Source organism: Rattus norvegicus, chromosome 3 (assembly GCF_021556685.1).
Source record: "Rattus norvegicus strain SHRSP/BbbUtx chromosome 3, alternate assembly SHRSP_T2T, whole genome shotgun sequence".
NCBI classification, from domain to species: Eukaryota; Metazoa; Chordata; class Mammalia; order Rodentia; family Muridae; genus Rattus; species Rattus norvegicus.
In genome coordinates, this window is record NC_141536.1 from 124,523,042 (window position 1) to 124,542,283 (window position 19,242).

The following is a 19,242-nucleotide window of genomic DNA, read 5'->3' on the forward strand; positions in this document are numbered from 1 at the left end:
ATTCAAAATTAGCAACAGGATTAAAAATTATACATAAGTAAAGTACAAACAAGTGACTCAAGAATTTCAAAATTAAATATTACCCTTATTTCACACATAGAATACGAAGTGTTATTTCTCAGCAACATGTGCCACACATTGTTACCTTTAAATGTCACGGCTAAAAATGCTTTCCAAGGTAGTATCTTTATTTTGCAGATAAGGACACTCAGGCTGTAGATTATGACTTAGTGAGTTTATGAATTTTGACCACCAGCAATAGGAATCACACTTCCCCTACTGCCTTAAGTAGTATAAGCTATTAGTTCATCTGATGCATGCTATTAGCTCACATAGTTGAAGAGGATATGATCAGTTCTGGTTTGATCAGGAGTTCTGTTCATTTGTTCTGAGATTCTGTATGTCCAGCTTTTCTTATTGTTTTGACTTTGCATTTCAGTAGCTTGTCTTTGGTGCCCTGGAACTGGCTCAAACTTCTGAATTTATACACTTCCTTTAGGAGACGAAAATAGGGTGTAAAGGAATTGTACTTCATTAGGAATGAACCCAGGTCATTTTTCTGCTTCTGAATACATCACTGTGACTGTAAGAAAGTTACACCCAAACAGCTTACAGTGTCATGTCATCCCCACAAGGACACAACAGCAATGCTTTTGAACTGACTCTTCTAAATCATCAAGAATCACTCCTTATAAACAGACAGAACACCCCCACCGAAAGCCTTTAGCATGCCCACAGTTACAGAAAGAACAGAGACCATTAGGTGCCTGAAGGTGTTGGAAACAGCAGTTGAGCTATACTTTTTTTCCTTAGCCCCAAACTATATTCATCCCATTCCTTCAATGGAGGAAGTCAGACTTGTGCTAGGCTTTGCAGGGCTAGACAAAAAGAGGTGATCTTAAAATGCTTCAAGTTATGTGAGCTTTGGAGATCTGCAGATGAAAAGCATGATTGTATGTGAGCTCTGAGAATCAACAGAAAGGGTTGTCCTTTCTTCCATTGCTGGAGTTGTTAGAAGACTAGCAGTCATTTTATGCTACTATCCTGACAATTCAGGGAATTTTTATAAGTAGTGATCTTTGTAAAGGAGGGGTTAGCATGACTTCTTAGACATTGACAGTCCATCTCTAATAGTGCATGTTTGCAGAAGGAGGACAAAGCTACAATTCAGCTGCTAGGTCTTGGTGATGTAGTAGTAGAACTTTAAGATTGAATTACCTTCTTTGTACCCACTGAAGGGGCAAGCCTTGCTGTGTAGAATACATTGTGCAAGCTAAACAGCGTTTGGTGGTTTTCACATGGTGCATGGGAAGAAGGGAACTTGATCTGTGAACCCAGAAGATCATGAATTGGATCCACAGAGAGACAATTTAACCCGCAAATTGCTTTGGTCTCTGATATGTAATTTTCAAATTAAATAAATTAATATGTGCTGACATTTCCTTAACATAATCTTAAAGAATCACAGCTTGATTAGACTAATGACAAGTCCCAACTCAAGTACTTCATTATGCAACTAAGTACAGTCCGATATCATAAAATCAGTTAATGATTCAAATGCATTGAAATTTGTAAGTGGAGGCCTTATAGCAGACAAAGAGAACCAAACAAAGCCTGCTTATTTTCACTTACCAATGCAACATTTTACAGGAATGTCACAAATCAAATATTCCAGAAGCAGAAGACATAGACAGATTATTCAGATTGAAATTTATGAAGTTAAAAGCATCAGGTAGTAAATCCGGGCACTGTAGACAATAGAAAATGGGTACTGTCTTCAAAGCCTAGGGGGAAAATGGGGATGGGAGAACTGATTATTAAAAGGACAGTTTGAAAAAATTTAAAAACATTGAATTTTTGGTTATGCTTCTGGCACTTTCATTTTTACTCAGAATGGAGACATTTAAAAACTTTCACTAAAAGTCACTACAAAGGGATGTTCTAATTCACACATAATTGTGCAAAGGATATAGAGGTAACCATCATAGAACAAAATGTTTAATTATAATTCTATAAATTTTATGCTGAAAAATAATAAAAAATGACTTTGAGAATTATTAAATCCATTTGGCTATCTGTGGTTGTTTATTGTAAAGTTGAAGGTGAAATTAAATCCATATTGGTGATGATTCAGAGACTCATCTGAATCACTGCTGAGAAATCTTCTTTGTCAGATATATTAAATTGGGCAAATAAACACGTCATTTAACTCCCATGAATACAATTGAGGCTAGTTGGTGATAGCATGAGATCTCACCATTTAACTTCTGTAGGTTTCATAATATCAGGCATAATAACCATTTCTATCAATAGTGACAGACTTCTGACATTGCCTGATTAATATTTATATATTATAAAGTCCAAAATGGTAAGATACATTCAATGATTTTGTTCTGTTCCAATTATGAAAAGGACATTTGATTAATTATACTGCTTTTGATTATAGGGCAGTATTCTGGTCTGTTCACCATAGAATCTGTTTGATGAAACACTTGCCCATATCTGAAAACAATGCAAAGCCTTTTAATTCACAGATACAAGCTACTTCACTCAGCATTTCTGAGACATCTGCTGTATTTTCCTATGTGAAATTCCCATCTAGAATTTCCCCCCACAGTTAGATCTGCAGATTTGGGTGACTTCAACTGTCTTGTCTATGCTTGGAGAAGAATAGCATCAACCCCAACAGATGGGACTCGTGGATTCTTCTCCAGCCCGCTGGTCTTATCTAGTGTTGATGGAATGTGACGGTCATCACAGATGCACATGGGAGCCTGTTGTCCCCACGGTACTGACTCAAAGCCCTCCTGTATCTGAGAGAGTAAGTCCTGGAAAGTTGTGGCACCGAGTAAGGGATGTGCGAAATGAGTTGGTGTTTTGAGTCAGTTGATCAGAGGCCAACTCACAAAACCTTCCAGTACAATTTTTACCCGTGTTGGTGGTAGCCCCGAGAGGCTGCTGAGTGGTCATCTGTGACTCATATGTTTTTTCTCCTGTGGCTCAGTAAGAAAACTTGCTTTTTAAATTATTCTAAGGTCCCAGATGAAAAGAAATAATGATGTTGTCTTCAATGTCAGCAGAGTTTAACTAAACTTGAGTTGCTTTATAAATCACCTTCTGCTCTGTAAAATTCCTACGAATAGACGTAAGGCAACATTGTTTCATGCTTTGGTTCACACAGATTATTAGCTATTAAGGGTAGGGTGGGAAAGTACAATTTCACATTCATAGATAAGTGGATATCAGTCCTTAGAGAACAATAAAAGCACCTTTTCTATAAAGGTCACTTTGAATCTTAGAGGAGGAAAAAAAATGGACCGAGAAGAATCAACATTTAATCACAATAAGCTTATAAAGAATCCATTAATAACTTAAGTAATTATTTTCATGGGAACATAACTATTCTACTATGGATGTCAAAGGACAACTTGTTAGAGTTTTTTCATTCTACCATTTGGTTTGGAGACTAATCTTAGGTCATCAGGCATGACAACAAAAGCATTTACTCACGGACCATCTTGCTGGTCCATTATTTTATCTCAGTAAAGAGTGTAAGCACATTTGAATAGCATCACATCATATGAGAAACAGGACTAGGGACTCATTTGTAAAGTTGTTTGTTTGTTTGTTTTGGTAAGCATGTTTTAATGTTCTGAATCATTCTCCTTACCTTCATTCCCAAATTAGGACTAAAGACAAAGCCAGAAGCGATAATGCATGCCTGTAACTATGACCTAGGAGCCTGAGGCAAGAGGATTTGAGGTCTACCTACACTTTATAGTGAGAGAATGCCTTAAGAAGTGGGTATGGGGGCGTTGTTGATGCGAAAGCTCAGTAGCTCAGTGAGTACGATTATTTGCTATGTAAGCAAAAGGATCTGAGTATTAATCGCCTGATCCCCATGAAATCTGGCATATACACACTTGCTTAAAACCCCAGTATTGGGGGATGGAGACAGGTAGATTCTAGGAACTTTCTAGCCAACCAGCCTAACTGGACCAGTAAGTTTCAGGTTCAGTGAGAGACCCTGTCTCAAAAAGATACCATGCATAGTAATAAGGAAAGAAACCAGATAACTTTCACAGACCTACCCATGCACTGATATATGTACTTATGCACACACATAAGCATACACCAGACACACACTACACACTCAAACACCCACTCCTACATAAACACACGACACGCAACACATGACTATGACCACAGTCTTTTCTACCTGCTCCTCAGTTCCTGAATAATGTTTCAGAGACTTATTATCTATTTAAAAATTATGCAACAAGCTAAGCTTGTTCCCCAATTAGCTGGTGACTTCTATTAACCCATTTATACTATTCCATGTCTGCCCATGGCTAGTTACCTCTCCTCAGTTTCATAAGTCAGACATCCTCCCAGTCTTCTGAGCGTGACACTTTCCCAGAGATAGTCTCTCCCCGACTCCTCTCTCTGCCAGTTGCCCTACCTTTTTATTCTGCCTTAGCTTATTGCCATCAGATTTTTATTAACAGGTGATGATTTCACAAGTACAAAAGAGGTTATTCCTACCAATGACACAAAGAAGAAAAAATATTTCTATTGATTAGAAAACATACAAAACTTTAAACTGTTTGACTTGCAGGGTCAAAATACATTTAGTTATAACTGTCTTTAGGATTAGCCAAAGAGCATGCGTAGGGAATTGTAAGTCTATCTGAAGTCTGACTTTTGCTACATAGAGCTTCTTATCAAGTCCAGGGATTAGGCGCTGGTCTATGTCCAAGAGTAGGAAAGAGAAAGAAAGTTCTAGAGAAACTACTGAATCTGTGAAAAGAGACAGATGTCTTTATTTTAGTCTAAGAGGCTATCTTGGACCTGTCCCTGAGAGGATAGATGATCCCATGTGAGGGTCTCTGACAGTTCCTTGAGCATGAAAAACACTGTGCAACTCACTATAGAATTGGGATTGGAATAAAACTCATGGACTATAGACAGTTGAATCAATAAAGGATAAGAGCTTTATTGTTCAGCCTAACACTTAGCATGCTTCAAAAATCTTTCACTTTTTTTACCTAAATTTGAACCTTCTCTACAGACATGCACACCCCCCAAAAATCCCTCTTACTCCCTTACACACGCACGCACGCACGCACACACACACACACACACGTGCGTGCGTGCGCGCACATACACACACGAACACACTATTTGACACTGACCTCTGCCCCTGAACTCTTCCATGTTAACCCCCCAGTGTCCTTATAAGACGACATAACACAGACATAGTCTGTTCACTTCCTTCTTGGTTCTACCTCCCCCATGAAATGAGGCACTTATTTTAATATAATGAGGAAAGCTTAGAGTATTTGTAGATGCTTTAGTACGTTGCCTTGTTACTTTCTTAAATAAAAGTATGGTTCCAACAAGACATACATAAAATAAGGCAAGTTTTAAAGATTATAGTGACCTTCTAGTCAGAGCTCACCTAGAAACAGAAAAAAATAGAAATGAGCAAGTTCAGTGACGGTTTATTTACAAAGGACCTATTTAGAGAACGGTGGGTGAGGTTGTAGATAATCACCAGGTATTGTGAAGTTGCCAGGAATTAATGATCTATTAATCTAGGTTAACTGCCCTTACACTTGAAAGAGAAAGAAGAAAGACCAGGGTCCAGAAAGAGTAGATTATGAAGAGGAAGGGAACAGTCTTCATTCTTGAGGAAGAGCTCACCCTGAAGTGTGTTCACAGAGGAGGTCAGACGTTAAATACTTCCCCCAGCTGTATTTTTTCCCCTGGAGTTTCTATTTGGTGAAACTAACTAGTGGACAAGGTTCTAATCTTAATACAGAATGGAAGAGGGTAGAATTCTCCATCTGATAGGAAGCACTTGTACACATGTCAGCTATAATTGAACATACAGTTGGTGCATACAAAGCCAGTATGCACAGCCAGAGATAAAAGAACGACGGCAAGTTCCGTGGCAGCACGGGAGAAGCTGGAGTTACCTCTGCACCAGTGCTCTCCTCAAGCAAAGCGTCAGGCATATATTCAGGGAGCCTGCATAGTAGCACGCAGGAAAACCCTGTGGGGGCAAAGATATACCTGAGCCCAATCAGATTAACATGTACATGGCGGATGGCAGACACTTTCAGGGCACGCTTAGCTCAAGACCGTGGGACACATGTTCACAGGGTTAAAATGGTGGGTGGAAACACTTCTGGGCATGTCTAGCAGTAGTAGAAAGAAAGTAGAGAGGAAAACTCTGGGCACTTCAGCTTATTTTATGATGATGAAAGACAGGAGCACTTCTGGGCATTTTGACTTCGTGTTCTCAAACGCTGTAGCTAAAGCAAGAGGAAAGGACATTGTTCAGGGGCTTTAATGTGGCTTTTATGTAGTGAGTCGCTCCTAAGGGCATCTGTCCCCGAGCTGGCTCCAGTGCTCCAGAATTTGGAAACTGAAGCAGTGACTGAAAAAATGGAATTCCGTCTTTGAAGGACAGTTAGTTCTTAACAATAAAAATTTCAGCCAATTCGTAGGTTATCCATTTCTCTTCCTTTCTTTTGGGGGTTATCCTCATTTTCTACCGTTCTTTTGACAAGTTGGTTGTATAAAATAGAGCATCACCACCCATGTAAATGCTCACTAAACACCCTTTTAAAGGTCTTGTAGTTTAGAATGAAAAGCTAGCCACTCACCCATCTGATAGTACAACACACGTTTACTGAGCATCTGTCATGGCCTCGGAAACCTTCATGCATGTTCTGCTACACATAAAGATTTTGTTGTCAGTGTTTGCTAATATTTGACTGTGGTCCTTGGAGTTCAGCCCTCGTAAATGAGATCATAAAGGCATAAAGTGTTGAGATAGAAACCCCTAGGATGGGGAAATAGAAGAGTTTTGAACAGACAGGGTAGGGTCAGGGGAGCAAGATTAGAATGGGAGAGGATAAGAAGAAGTTCACAAGGGATAGAATACTGGGAGAGACAGAAAAAACCATGTTAGAAGTATAGGAACCGGGCTGGGGATTTAGCTCAGTGGTAGAGCGCTTGCCTAGGAAGCGCAAGGCCCTGGGTTCGGTCCCCAGCTCCGAAAAAAAGAACCAAAAAAAAAAAAAAAGACGTATAGGAACCTGATACATTAGAAGCTTTCTTAAATATATACTTATATGGAGGTCATCTAAATGAAATTGCCAGATAATGGAGAACAAGACCTAACTAGACACCTGCTGTCTCTAAATGGAGCTCCATGTACTGAGAATGGGTTACATCAAATTGAGTTGTCAATGAAAAGAACCCCATGGAAATTTCCAAATGATTCAGGCTGTTGCCAAGGTTAGAGATTGCTTTCCACCAACTGATGGCTAAACCCCATTGCTGAAGACCACACCTACACAACTCACTGACCATTGAGACGTTGAGTGGGTATCTAGATTGAGCCTACATTCCTACACTTTAGTGTCTTTGATACAGGGATGTACTCTGCATGGTACCAAAGGAGAAAAGCAAACACCAAACCAACTACGAAGACTTTACCCTACAGTAAAGTTCTGCCTGCAAGTTCTGCTAGTGCAATGGTGGCATGAAGCTTGTGGGAGCAACCAACCAATGCCTAATTACATTCTGTTATACTCAAAGATGGTCTTCCTCAGCCATCATCAGAGAAGCTTCCTCCTGCAGCAGACAGGAAGAAATACAGTGAATCACAGTGAGATAGCATTCAGAGTGAGAGGTGTTAGAACACTCCACCATAAATAGGATGTCTTCATCAAACCCGTTCCCTAGGGTCCAAATTATCAGTTAGAGGTTGCTTCTAGATTAGGGATGGGCACATGTCCACCTATCTGATATGGACCAAATGGAGTCCTAGACCTGAAAAGATAGGTACACACATGATTTTTCAATTTTGTGTTATGGGATTCCTAAGTGTGGGGATGAATGAGTCTTGGTGTCTACACTCGTTTCTTTTGTCTTTTCTTGGGCTCCTTTTCTTCTCTTTGTTTTGTCCTATTTGGATGTGTTAGCTTTTGTTTTCTCGTCTTTTTATTTTCTTTTATTATGCCTTAGAAGACTATTTTATAATGAGCGACGGAAAGCAGGGTGGATCTGAATATGGGGGACTCAGTGAAGTAAAACTAGGGAAAGTATAATCAGGATACATTATGTAAGAAAAAAGTTTATTTTCAATAAAAGAAAAAATAATTTTAGAAAGGTGATCAAGAATTAGAACACAGTCCCCTCATCAATAGATTACTGTATATCTGAGGGGAAATGGATTAAATATCACAAGAATGAATCTACTATGAAGGCAAGTTCAGCTCTCCTACATTTCCTCTTTCCTGTTCGTCTTATTTCTCTGTGGTCTGACATAGCTTCAAGGATCTCCTTTGAAGCTCTCATGCTCTTGTACTTTCCAGTCTCCACAGAGATAAGCCAAATGACTTTCTGTTATTTATAAGTTGTCCAGTCTCTTGTGTTTTGTTATAGCAACATAAAATGAATTAAGACAGCATTATTGAGCGAACGGTGAGGTTTTTGAGATCCAGGGTTTGAAAGAATGTGAGGCGCAGGAAAATGAAGATACAATTTTAAAAGTGGAACAATTCTCATAAAATTTTAATTGCTAACAGCAAATGTGAGTGTCACAGGGTAAGCAGAAGATATTTGGAAGGTTAACCCCTTCCATTCAGGGGTTGCAGGGAGGGTATGCCACGGAAGGATTCCAAATGCAGAGGGACGGTCTGAGATGAATCTCTACATTGAAAAGGACTGGTTTGCTGATGAAACATCAAAGTCCACAAAAAGGTAAACACACTCTATGTGACAGGATATAATGGTGAGTTTACAGATGGGTTTATAGATGGCTAGAATGTAGGTTGTAAGGATTGAATGGGGAGGGGAAGAGAGATCAGACAGGAGAGATGGGTAAAAGCTAATTTCCTGAAGACTTTGTGTCACTTTTTATGCTGATGGGAATAAGGAGGTCCTAAGTACACAAGGGAAGTGACATACAGTTGTACATGCTTTTCAAGTTGTCAACTGTAGGTTAATTAATGGCAATCCAGCAAGGCTGGAGAAAGCAATGAGACTGGGGGATTGGAGTGAGTGATATAGGACTAAATTGGCATGCTAAACCAAGAGAAATAGCATTCAGGAAAGACTGTTAGCAATGTTATGAAGATTTTGTCTTAATTCAAGTCTTTGTTTATATTTTTAGAATTTTGTACACAAGTTCCATATTTACATCACTGTCATCCCTCCCTTTTTCCACAATTCTCTCTCAAATTTATGACCTCTTGATTAATTATTGTTACATGCTCACACCTTCTCCCATACATCTTTGTTTTCATATGTTCTTGTGTTTAAGCTGACTGCTTGGGATTAGGTAACCTATTAGAGAGTTCATTTCAAGACAAAACTAATCCTTCTTCTCAATAGCTAATAATTCTCCACCTAGGGGAAGAACTGTGAGATTTCTCCTATTCCCACTGGCATGTCAACTGTTGGTGTCATGGTCCAGAGGTCTTGCTTAGGTAACAAATATTTGAGAGGAGGATAGTAGGACACAGGGAATATGAAGGGGGAACTGGAAAAAGGGGGGGAGTTTTACTGACAAAGGGGGTTAGAATTTTGAACAAACAAAACGGGAAGCATCATTTTATAATTACTATATATTATATACATATTCTATATATATTGTTATATATGCACATGTACATTTACATGTACACACACATACATACACATATATTAATGTAGTATATATTGAATGGAGCTGCAACACTTGGCTTGATAAGACTTCCTTAAAGGGCATAGTTTGTCTAACAAAAAATAACAAATGCAAAACTAGTTCAAGGGGTGGGAAACTTTCCTTGGACTTATTGGTGATGGGAATCAAAGAGACTCTTAAAACAATGTTGCCCATGGCTACCTCCTGGACACTGAAGGTAAGATCCCATTGCTGAAGATACCATTAACTTCAGATAATGGATTTGGAAGCGTTGCACTCTAACTGGCCTGAGGACCAGCTTTCATAGTACCTGATGGTGCTATATAGACTGTCAAGGGGGAAAAGCAATCAAGAATCCTACCCAGCTGTAAAACCTACGAGCCATAAAAGCAACCAGTACAGAGAGATAATGGGCCCTTCTATCTTAAGGTAAACAACAGTGGACTAATTGAGCTTAAAGACCACTCCATATGAAGAAAGTCATGCCTGGCATTGTCAATCTAGCCAATTACCATGGCTGATGATGTCATAGGTTCTTGAGTACAACATACTATGGTCACTTTCTAAACCAGTATAATTTTTAACTGTATTGTAGATACTCATCCTTATACTCACAAGTAACTGGACCCCTAGCCTCCTCATCAGAGACAGCAGATAAAGGCCATTACAGAAAATCACAAGTGGTCAAAATTCAGACAGTAGTTGATGACAGAATGCACAACCGATACATCTACAATGCAATCCGTACATCTAAGCATTAGAGAACATCATGGAAGAAGGATCAGAAAGAGTATGAGAGCCAGGGGACCAGACATCTGCCAGAACATAGTGTTTCCTAACGTATGGCAGGGGAGTTACAGCCATGAAATTTCAATTCCATGAGGCTTTAATCAGTTGAGAATCTCTGTTCATTGAACGCCAGAAGTGGTGAATGATCCTGTTCTATTTTCATAAAACATAACTGGCAGTTTCAGGGGCCAGTCACTGAAGTGGATAAGAAGGGGGAGGCACAGGTTGGCAGAGGACATGGATGAGTATCAGAGGCCATTTGACATGTAGAGGGCTATGTCCAAACTATTAGCTAGTACGGTCTCGATGCAAGATGGGGACGATGTAGTGGACTTCAGTTTTCATGACTCTGCTGAAATGGCTGCTATCATAGTGGTATTATAACCCTGAGATATGTAGCAATTGGCAGTGACAAGATCCAGGTCTATTGTAAAGTTTCATCTTTTAATTTTTCTTTAACAAATGTCAAAAGTCTCCTGACACATTTACAGGTTTACAAGGGAGTAAGGGAGAGGGCAAAGCATGTGGAAGGCAAAAGGACATATTTTAGTCTGTTGACCAGGAAGGAAGTGGAAGTGAAAAATTAGAACAGATGAGCAAACTAAGTTTAGAATGTAAAGCTGGGTGTGTTGGCTCGCACTTATGATCCCAGCACCATGAAAACTGGAACAGGAGAAGAACTGTGAGTTAGAGGCCAGTCTGGGCTGTAGGGAGACTTTACTGCAGAAAAAAAAAAGTGCTGGCTGAAAATAGTCTTTTCTTGAGGGTATGTATAATTTTGAGATGATAGATTATTATTTACTTTTAACTAGTTTAATATGAGCCTTTGTGAAGCAAATTTTGAATATAAATCAGACAAATGCTCACTTATTAGAGGACAGAAACCACATGAATACATAAATAAGTAAATAGAAAACCCAAGTGTATGTATTTATTAATTTGGAACATGCATTATGGAATGTAAGTAGTGGTAAAAACCATATCCAAGTATTAGGTAAAGTTCACAGAACTTGGCAAGCATTCAAATGTTAATGAAAGGCTGTAGAAATGAAAAACACCATAATAGAGGATGGGCAATTCTCACGTCTGAGCTTGGGTGTCCTTTTGTATGAGCTACCCTCTGCTGCTGATTCTAATCTCCTAGTTGGTACCTTCCCTGTGAAATAAAACAATCTTAGAGACTTGGTCATTAAGCCCATTAAGTTTGCTAGGCCAAAGCTGAGTTTTGCCCATCTACTTGTACCATGCATTTTAATTCTAAGTGCTATGCATTTATGAACTCTACCTGACATGTGTTAATCTTATTGTGAGTTAATGACTAATCAACTGGCATCAGAGGCTTACCTCTACATCCCAGAATGTGTTGCAAATAAACCACCTACTAGGCATTGTTACTAAGACAGCCACCTGCATTGGCTTTGCAGATATCCTTCTTCATACGAACCCAACAAATCATGCAGACTTTAAGGGCCATCATAACCTGTTACATAAAGTGTCTATTTTTTTGGCAAGCCTACATTGATGTTATTAACATGTGATGTTGTAATGGGCATCACAGATTCACTCTCAGCTGAATGCCAAAAGCTTGTAGCCATGCCGACTGGAAAACATTCTTTGTCACCACTGCTACAGGAGTCCCAGGTGGGGGAAAGGTCAAGGCTTTGGATACTAAATAAGAATTAGGATGGGAAATTCCTGAATTCTATCAGATGTTCTCACTGGTGACTCTGTGGGTAGGCCTTTAAACACACAATAACTTCAAGAACTATCTGTTATTAAAAAGGGGGGAAAGATTGATTTCATCCTTAGTACTTTCCATAGTTGTGTGATGATGTGTTAAATTCGTTACTTCAGTATGATATAGACATAGTGACTGAAATACACATCGTATAACAATTCAATGCTCAAATGTTGCAAGAAATCTGTGTGTCTTTGCTCAATGGAATCTCTGTTCTGTCTGATCCGCTAGGATAAGATTTTGAAATCCATCCAACTTTCCATCTTATTTCCTTATTACGCTTATCTTAATGAAAATGAATGATCAGCTCAGCTTCTCTGCCATAGATGAGATAACCGCTCTGCGATAACGAGTTTACAGCCAAGAAAGTAAAGCTGTGACAAATCAACAACCAAAACAACAATAACAGCAGCAACAACACAAGCAATACAAAGAGAAAACGCCACCCAAGCTCATCTAATGACATGATAGAGTACAAAATACTAATTTCTTTCTCCTGGGTCTGAACTGAAATTCTGAAAGTTTAAGTCAGAGATATATTTGCCTTAGGAGCTTCCCTTAGAAATCACTCAGGAGACTCCTCTTCCTATGAGGGGACTTGTTATGGTGACATTGCTCTGTTCTTGAAAAGACCATGACTGGTGCTGTATGAGAAACAGTTAATGGCAGTGATGTCTCTGAGGTCTGCAGGTGGTTGATACTGATTTATTGCTTCGGTATATGTTCCCAAATGTACACGTGTTCCTGCTCGTGAATTTTTGCTTCAGTTGACTCTTCTCATTCTGTTATATTTTCTTCAAAAAAATTCTCCCGCCCCCTTCCCTCATTTCTTCTCCTCTTCTTTACCCCTTTTCTCTGGCTTTCTCTGTTTATCACCATTACCTTTTGGGAGAAAGTTAATTTCCGTATTTATATTGCTTAAGAACAACACCGATACTAGAACATTAAAAGCCAATAAGAGAAAAATGTCCACTGTTTGATTTCCATCATGTAATACAATGTTATCCAGATGACAGCAGGAGTGAAGGGTTGTGGACCTGGCTGCTCCAGACCATGTGATCTTATGGATTTCTACAAAATGAATGTGGAGTAATCTATTGACCTCCAGATGGATCCCTACTTGGTGTACACAGAGGAGGTAAGTGTCACCTGGGTGGTGACCTCCCAAGCTAAAGTTTTTTATTGAAATTTTTTATTTTAGATTCGAGATACAGTCATATCATTTCTTCCTTCATTTGCCTCCCTCCACCTCCTCTCATATTCAGTTCCTCTTTCAAATTCATGGCCTCATTTTTCCATAAATACTATAACATGCACATATGCATATTTCTAAATATAATCTGCTCAGTCTGTCTACTGTTACTTACATGTTGTTTTCAGCACTGACCATTTGACATTAGATAATTAATTGGTGAGCTCTGCCCTGGGCAGCCCATTTCTTCCACTGTCAACAATCCTTAGCTGCCTGTAGGGTTGCAGTAAATGTTTGAGGGTAAACATCAAGTTGCATTCCTGGAGCTTAGGATTGTTTACCAAATAGTTTTGCTTTGTTGATCCTTATCAAAATGATCTTCCAAGATAGGATTTATCACCTTCTACATTATACAAACAAGAGAGAATAGGTCCCTGAGAGTAAGCGACTATTTATACTTTAGCCACTCATAATCTGTGTGTGTGCGTGTGTGTGTGTGTGTGCGTGTGTGTGTGTGTGTGTGAGAGAGAGAGAGAGAGAGACAGAGAGACAGAGACAGAGACAGAGACAGAGACAGAGACAGAGACAGAGACAGAGAGAGAGTTAGTTTAAGGGAATAAAATCTTGCCCTTAGATGGGACATAGTTTTAGCAGAATTAAAGTCAGAGTATAATCAACATGCAATTACAAAACAAACGATGTCAAAATAACCTTCGTATTTGAAACATCTCTTCACTTAACTAAAGCAAATCATCCACGTGAGAGTGGGCCAGTTCTAGGGAAGTATCATTACTTTATTTACTTTTGGAGATAGACTATTATATGCTAGATTTTAGAGTAGAGAGGAGAGGACATAGAACTTTCCAGAGTTGGTTGTTCAACATCAACAGATGTTTTATATGTAAAATCCTTTGGGGGATATTTGGCATATGTTCTCACACATACCAACATATTTGAAAGTTTCGGCTTGCTTAAATAATTTCCTTTTTATACATATGTATATAACATTGAGCATACCCAACAGTGGTGAGCATCTGGCTTGAGCCTGTCTCCATATATAAGATACTTATGATACCACTTGGAATCCAAGTTCAAGTTAAGGAGTCAGAAAGCTGATATGCTTTGAGCATGTCCAATTATTAACTACAATAGTATAAAGGTATCAAATTTTTCACCTGTCCTTTTTCTATTTAATAAATCAGGTAATTTAACTTAAACAGAAATCTTTCCCCCTCATTAGACTGTAGATGTTTTCATTTTAGCCAAAAAAGGAATATTTATAACTATTTCTATATGTTCTAAATTACTGTTCATTAGCAAAAAACTGTTTAATATTCATAAATAATACATGGAATTTTGCCCTGAAGTTGCATGTCTTGGTAATATCTACATGCAAAACATCATTTTTCCTGTTTCATATAGAAATGACAAGCTTATTTTGTTTGAAAAATGGGGAAATAAACTCCTGTTTTGACCTTCTTTTTGTTGTTCCAGCTGTGTGTCATTGACGCTGGCATGACTGGCCATGGGAAGGTGTAATGAGGCAAGACCGGGACTGTAGCAATTATTAACCTACAAATATGTTATAGCAACACAATGCCACACAGAGGGACACTTCCAAACAGTGCAGGAAATAGTACTTGTGTGTGACCCACTCCTCTTTTTAAAGAGTTTTGATGAATATAGGAGGCATTAATAGCTCTTCAGTAAAAAGTGACCTAATGTCATTAATTGGGTGTTTCTCCCAGGCTGACAACCTGACCCCCACTTTGGTGGTAATTTATTTAGCTGGGAAAGCTTGGATCTTGGGGAGCATCTGGTTTTCAGTGATATCCTGCTGGTCTTATCCAATTTTCCAGCTGGGAGCATGAGGCACAGGGAGGTCGAATGACTTGCCTAAAGGTCACCTAGTAGCTCAACTGGGATTATAATTCAAAATCTTTCTGATTTTCCCATCCTTTGCTCACTGGACCACAAAACTCCCTTGATCTCATCTTCTCAAGCTTGCCTGAGCAGGAAGCAAATATAGACCCAGAAAAAAAATCTCAAATTGAATGCTGGCGTCTAGCATTTTTTTTTTTTAAAAAAGAGCTAAATTTCTTTGTTACAATTGTAAAGGACAGTGTCTTGTCACTCTAACACCTGAACTTCAAAATGTTGCTCTGTTTTCTTACAAGTGACCATTTGCTACATCCATTTCTCCTTGCTCAGATTCTGCCTTCAATCAAAATATTCTGGCCTCTAGTGATTTGAGGCTCGAGAAGGAAGAACAAAGGTATTTCGGATACATAATGGATGCTGTTTGCTTTGTCATCAGGTTCATGGTACTTGACCCCACCAAGTGCTGTGGTCACCTGGCTATCTTCTAAGATGTAGGCTTACTCTTTCTTTAGGTTAGAGCTCTACTTCCTACTGCTTTGTCACTTTGTGTCATTCATCCTCAATGACAGTAATCTTAGCCTCCTGATGTAGCTGCTTACTTTATCTGACACTCCCAGTTCCTCTTCATTTTATTTAATTATGATTTAAATTTTTCTCTTATTTTTCTTTCTCACTTATTCTCCATGTCCCCTCAGCTCAGGGGTCCGATCCTTGTTGTTCTAGTGTATTCTGCACAGTGTTTTCTATATACCAGTTCAATAAACATTTGTTGAGTAAATCGCTACTCCTGATGAAAGACAGGCTCTCTCTCCCATTTTGATTATCATTCAAGGAGTTTCAAAGGGGATGCCCATGGGGTAGCAAGGTCGGATGGAGATGACCTTTACTCAGCCAGCCAGATCAGGTGAATTAACCTCAAGGTCAATGGGATGACGGATGACAGCTGTCCCGTCAGGTCAACCTCTCTTCCAAAGCTTCCCTCTTGGAAGTGGCCTCAGGCTTTTGTGACCAGTTCGTGGAAAGGAGTCCTGCAGTATTTATAGTCATATGCCATGTTTTATCTAAATTTGGACTGTCTACTTTCATCACCCACTCTGTAAATTTGATGCATAACGTCATATGTTCATTTTAAACAGCAATATGGTAAGGCTTACTGGTGTATAGAATATTGAAGAAAGTATTGTATATTGCAAACTAATTGTCAAGCTTTTCCATAAATTAAAAGATATGTGCTGGACAATGCCTAGCCTAGTAAATTTAAGTGGTTTTTGCTGTTGAAGATCATTAGCACTTTAAAATATTAAGCTTGACTTTTTTTCAAGACTTACACGATATATCCTCACTTATGATTTCTGAAGGTTTATGCTTCATAAATTTCCTTTACTGGTAACTTTACACTTAAGCCACTCCATGAATAACTAGGAAGTCTAGTTATCATCTTATACAAGAGTAGACAGGACGACAGTGAACCGTTTTCAAGAGCAGTTGCTGAGATGTTCTAGCATTCCCACTATCCAATGGACACTCCGTGGGTGTCTACCTGCAGGCCTTTTCCAGGACCACTGTACACATTCTATTTTTCCTCTCAGTTATGAACACTATGTGAAGGGATTGAGAAAGTGGGTGACAGTGAATTTACAGAGTTAAAAGTTTCCTTTAGGTTGAGCAAAGGGCCTCTTATTGCTCGTACAAAATAACTGCCTCAGTCTTTCACAAATTCAAGTCAACCTGGGTATCCTGGCTGACATGTCTCTACCTGAAATCCCCCCCCCCCAATAGACTTTTTTTCTATTACACCTGCTTCTGAGCTCCTGTGGCAATCCAGAACTATTTGGTGGAGTGAAATTAAACCCCAAATTAATATTTTAATAAAATAAATCACAATACTATTAGAGCTGAAATTAGCATGGTCATTGGCTTTCTCTTCATGTGCAGAATCCAGGACTGATGCCCTGGGAGCTCTCTCCTGAAGACTGACTGCGTGCCTCTTTTGACAAGGCTAATGAAGAACATTGGGTTCTTGAATGATCCAGTCATGGTCTTGGCAGGCAACCATCACTTTCAGTTTTATCATGGAGAAAGAATTAGGTTGTGCTCACACTTTTCTGGAAAAGCCAGAAAGTCTCATTGATAGGGCTAGTATCAAGAAAACAGGATGTCCTCTGAAGGGCTTTCTTTGTTTGAGCTAAGAAAAAAGGGATTTGTGGTCTTCTCTTTCAACAAGTGATACGAGAGAGCAAGTCTGACATTCGGTCTCCCGAAGATTCATGGCGTTTAAACGATAGGAAGTCTAGCTAGTAATTGTTTGGAAGCAGAGGGAGATATCAATATTCAGAATGTACATCCCAGGCAAAATTTAAATGGAATGTACTGGTGAGTGTGGTTTTCCCTAGTGAAGGAAATCTGATTTCTTATATCACAGTCTCCAGTATTATCATCCAGACATTGATACCACATTGGTAGACACCATGGGGACTTATTTTATAGGTAAACAATGTGACTCCTTTGGACATCAAGATGATAGAATGGAACTGTGAGATTTTTTTAATCATTTCAGAATGGTACTTTTGGAGAAAGAATTGATAATTTCTCATATAACTGCCAACTATTTTTCGCCCTCCAGTTAGATTAATGGCTCTACAGGTCAGTCCCCTCTAACTGATCATATTGGTATTAGGCAGAACCTCAGAATGAAGGAAATGGCTTTGGCAAGAGTTGCTGAATGACAAGCAAGTCATGACATACAGTGTGTATAGATGTTCAATGTCCCATTAATGCTTTGGAACACAGTGTTTGTATGAATGCACAGGAATTGCTTTTATAGGTAACAACATGACTCCTTTGGATACCTTTTGTGCTAGTATTTCCTGTAAGTAAATGAATTCTTAGTCAGATACAGTAGTATAAGCCTGTAATCCCAGTTCCTTTTGAGGAAAGAGAATCGTAAGTTATAGGAGAAGCTGGGCGACTTAGTGAAGCCACATATCAGGTAAAATGTGGGAAGAACGACTGTGGATGCCTCCCAGTGTTTAGAACACTTGCTTAGAACCTGTGAGGCACAGGCCACAACAACAACAACAAAAACAACAACAAAAACAACAACAGCAACAACAACAACAACAAGAACAAATCGAAGCTACTAAAATAAAAGCAAAGATAAGAAAAGACAGTTTTTACTCTATCAAGGACTATGTTGGAGTCACATACATTTTGGAAAAATATTTAAGGATATAACTAATATAAAAAAACCTGAAGTTTCTGCTGGCTTGACTGTCCTTCACTTATTTACAAATTCATTTAGCAATATTTATTAATTGCTTACTCTTGGTTATTGTGCAATATAGGATATTTTATTAGATATCAAGTGATAAGAATAGGAATTCTTGGAGGATTTTATTCTATCCTTCTGTCCGTCCTTCCTTCCTTCCTTCCTTCCTTCCTTCCTTCCTTCCTTCCTTCCTTCTTTCCTTCCTTCCTTCCTTCTTTTCTTTATATTTTGAAGAACAAGCAACAGTTATGATATAGCCATTGCTTTAGTTCTAATATGTTCCTCAAACTTGTATGTGCAAACTTTATTTCTAATATAACAACATTAAGAGACAGGGCCATTATGAAGTAAGATGTGGAGAATCTAGCTTCAGGAATGAGATCTTCAGAAAGGGGATCTTCTAGTTCTCCTTCTAGCTCCTTTGTTCTTCTACTATTCTGTGAGAATACAGTTCAAACCAGGCTGGGAGAAGAGTCCAGGTCTTCATTAGACACCAGACTCACTTTCCTGAACTGTAAGTCTCTCTCTCTCTCTCTCTCTCTCTCTCTCTCTCTCTCTCTCTTCCTCTGATCACTTTTCCTTTTTTTCTTGAATATTTTTTATTTACATTTCAAATGTTATTCCATGGTTTCCCGTCCATAAACCCCCTATCCCATCTCCCTCCCCTT

General features: G+C 38.9%; 1 long non-coding RNA gene across 2 annotated transcripts in view; it reads left to right on the top strand.

Moving 5' to 3' along the window:
* The window catches only part of LOC147995712 (uncharacterized), a 54,697-nt gene that overhangs the window by 18,867 nt on the left and 16,588 nt on the right, over positions 1–19,242 (top strand). The window contains exons 2-3 of one of the 2 annotated variants that reach the window (XR_015683832.1): positions 13,243–13,371; positions 15,637–15,700. This is a non-coding gene — a long non-coding RNA (uncharacterized LOC147995712). The remainder of the gene's footprint in view (positions 1–13,242; positions 13,372–15,636; positions 15,701–19,242) is intronic. The other variant, XR_015683833.1, reaches the window with a different exon arrangement.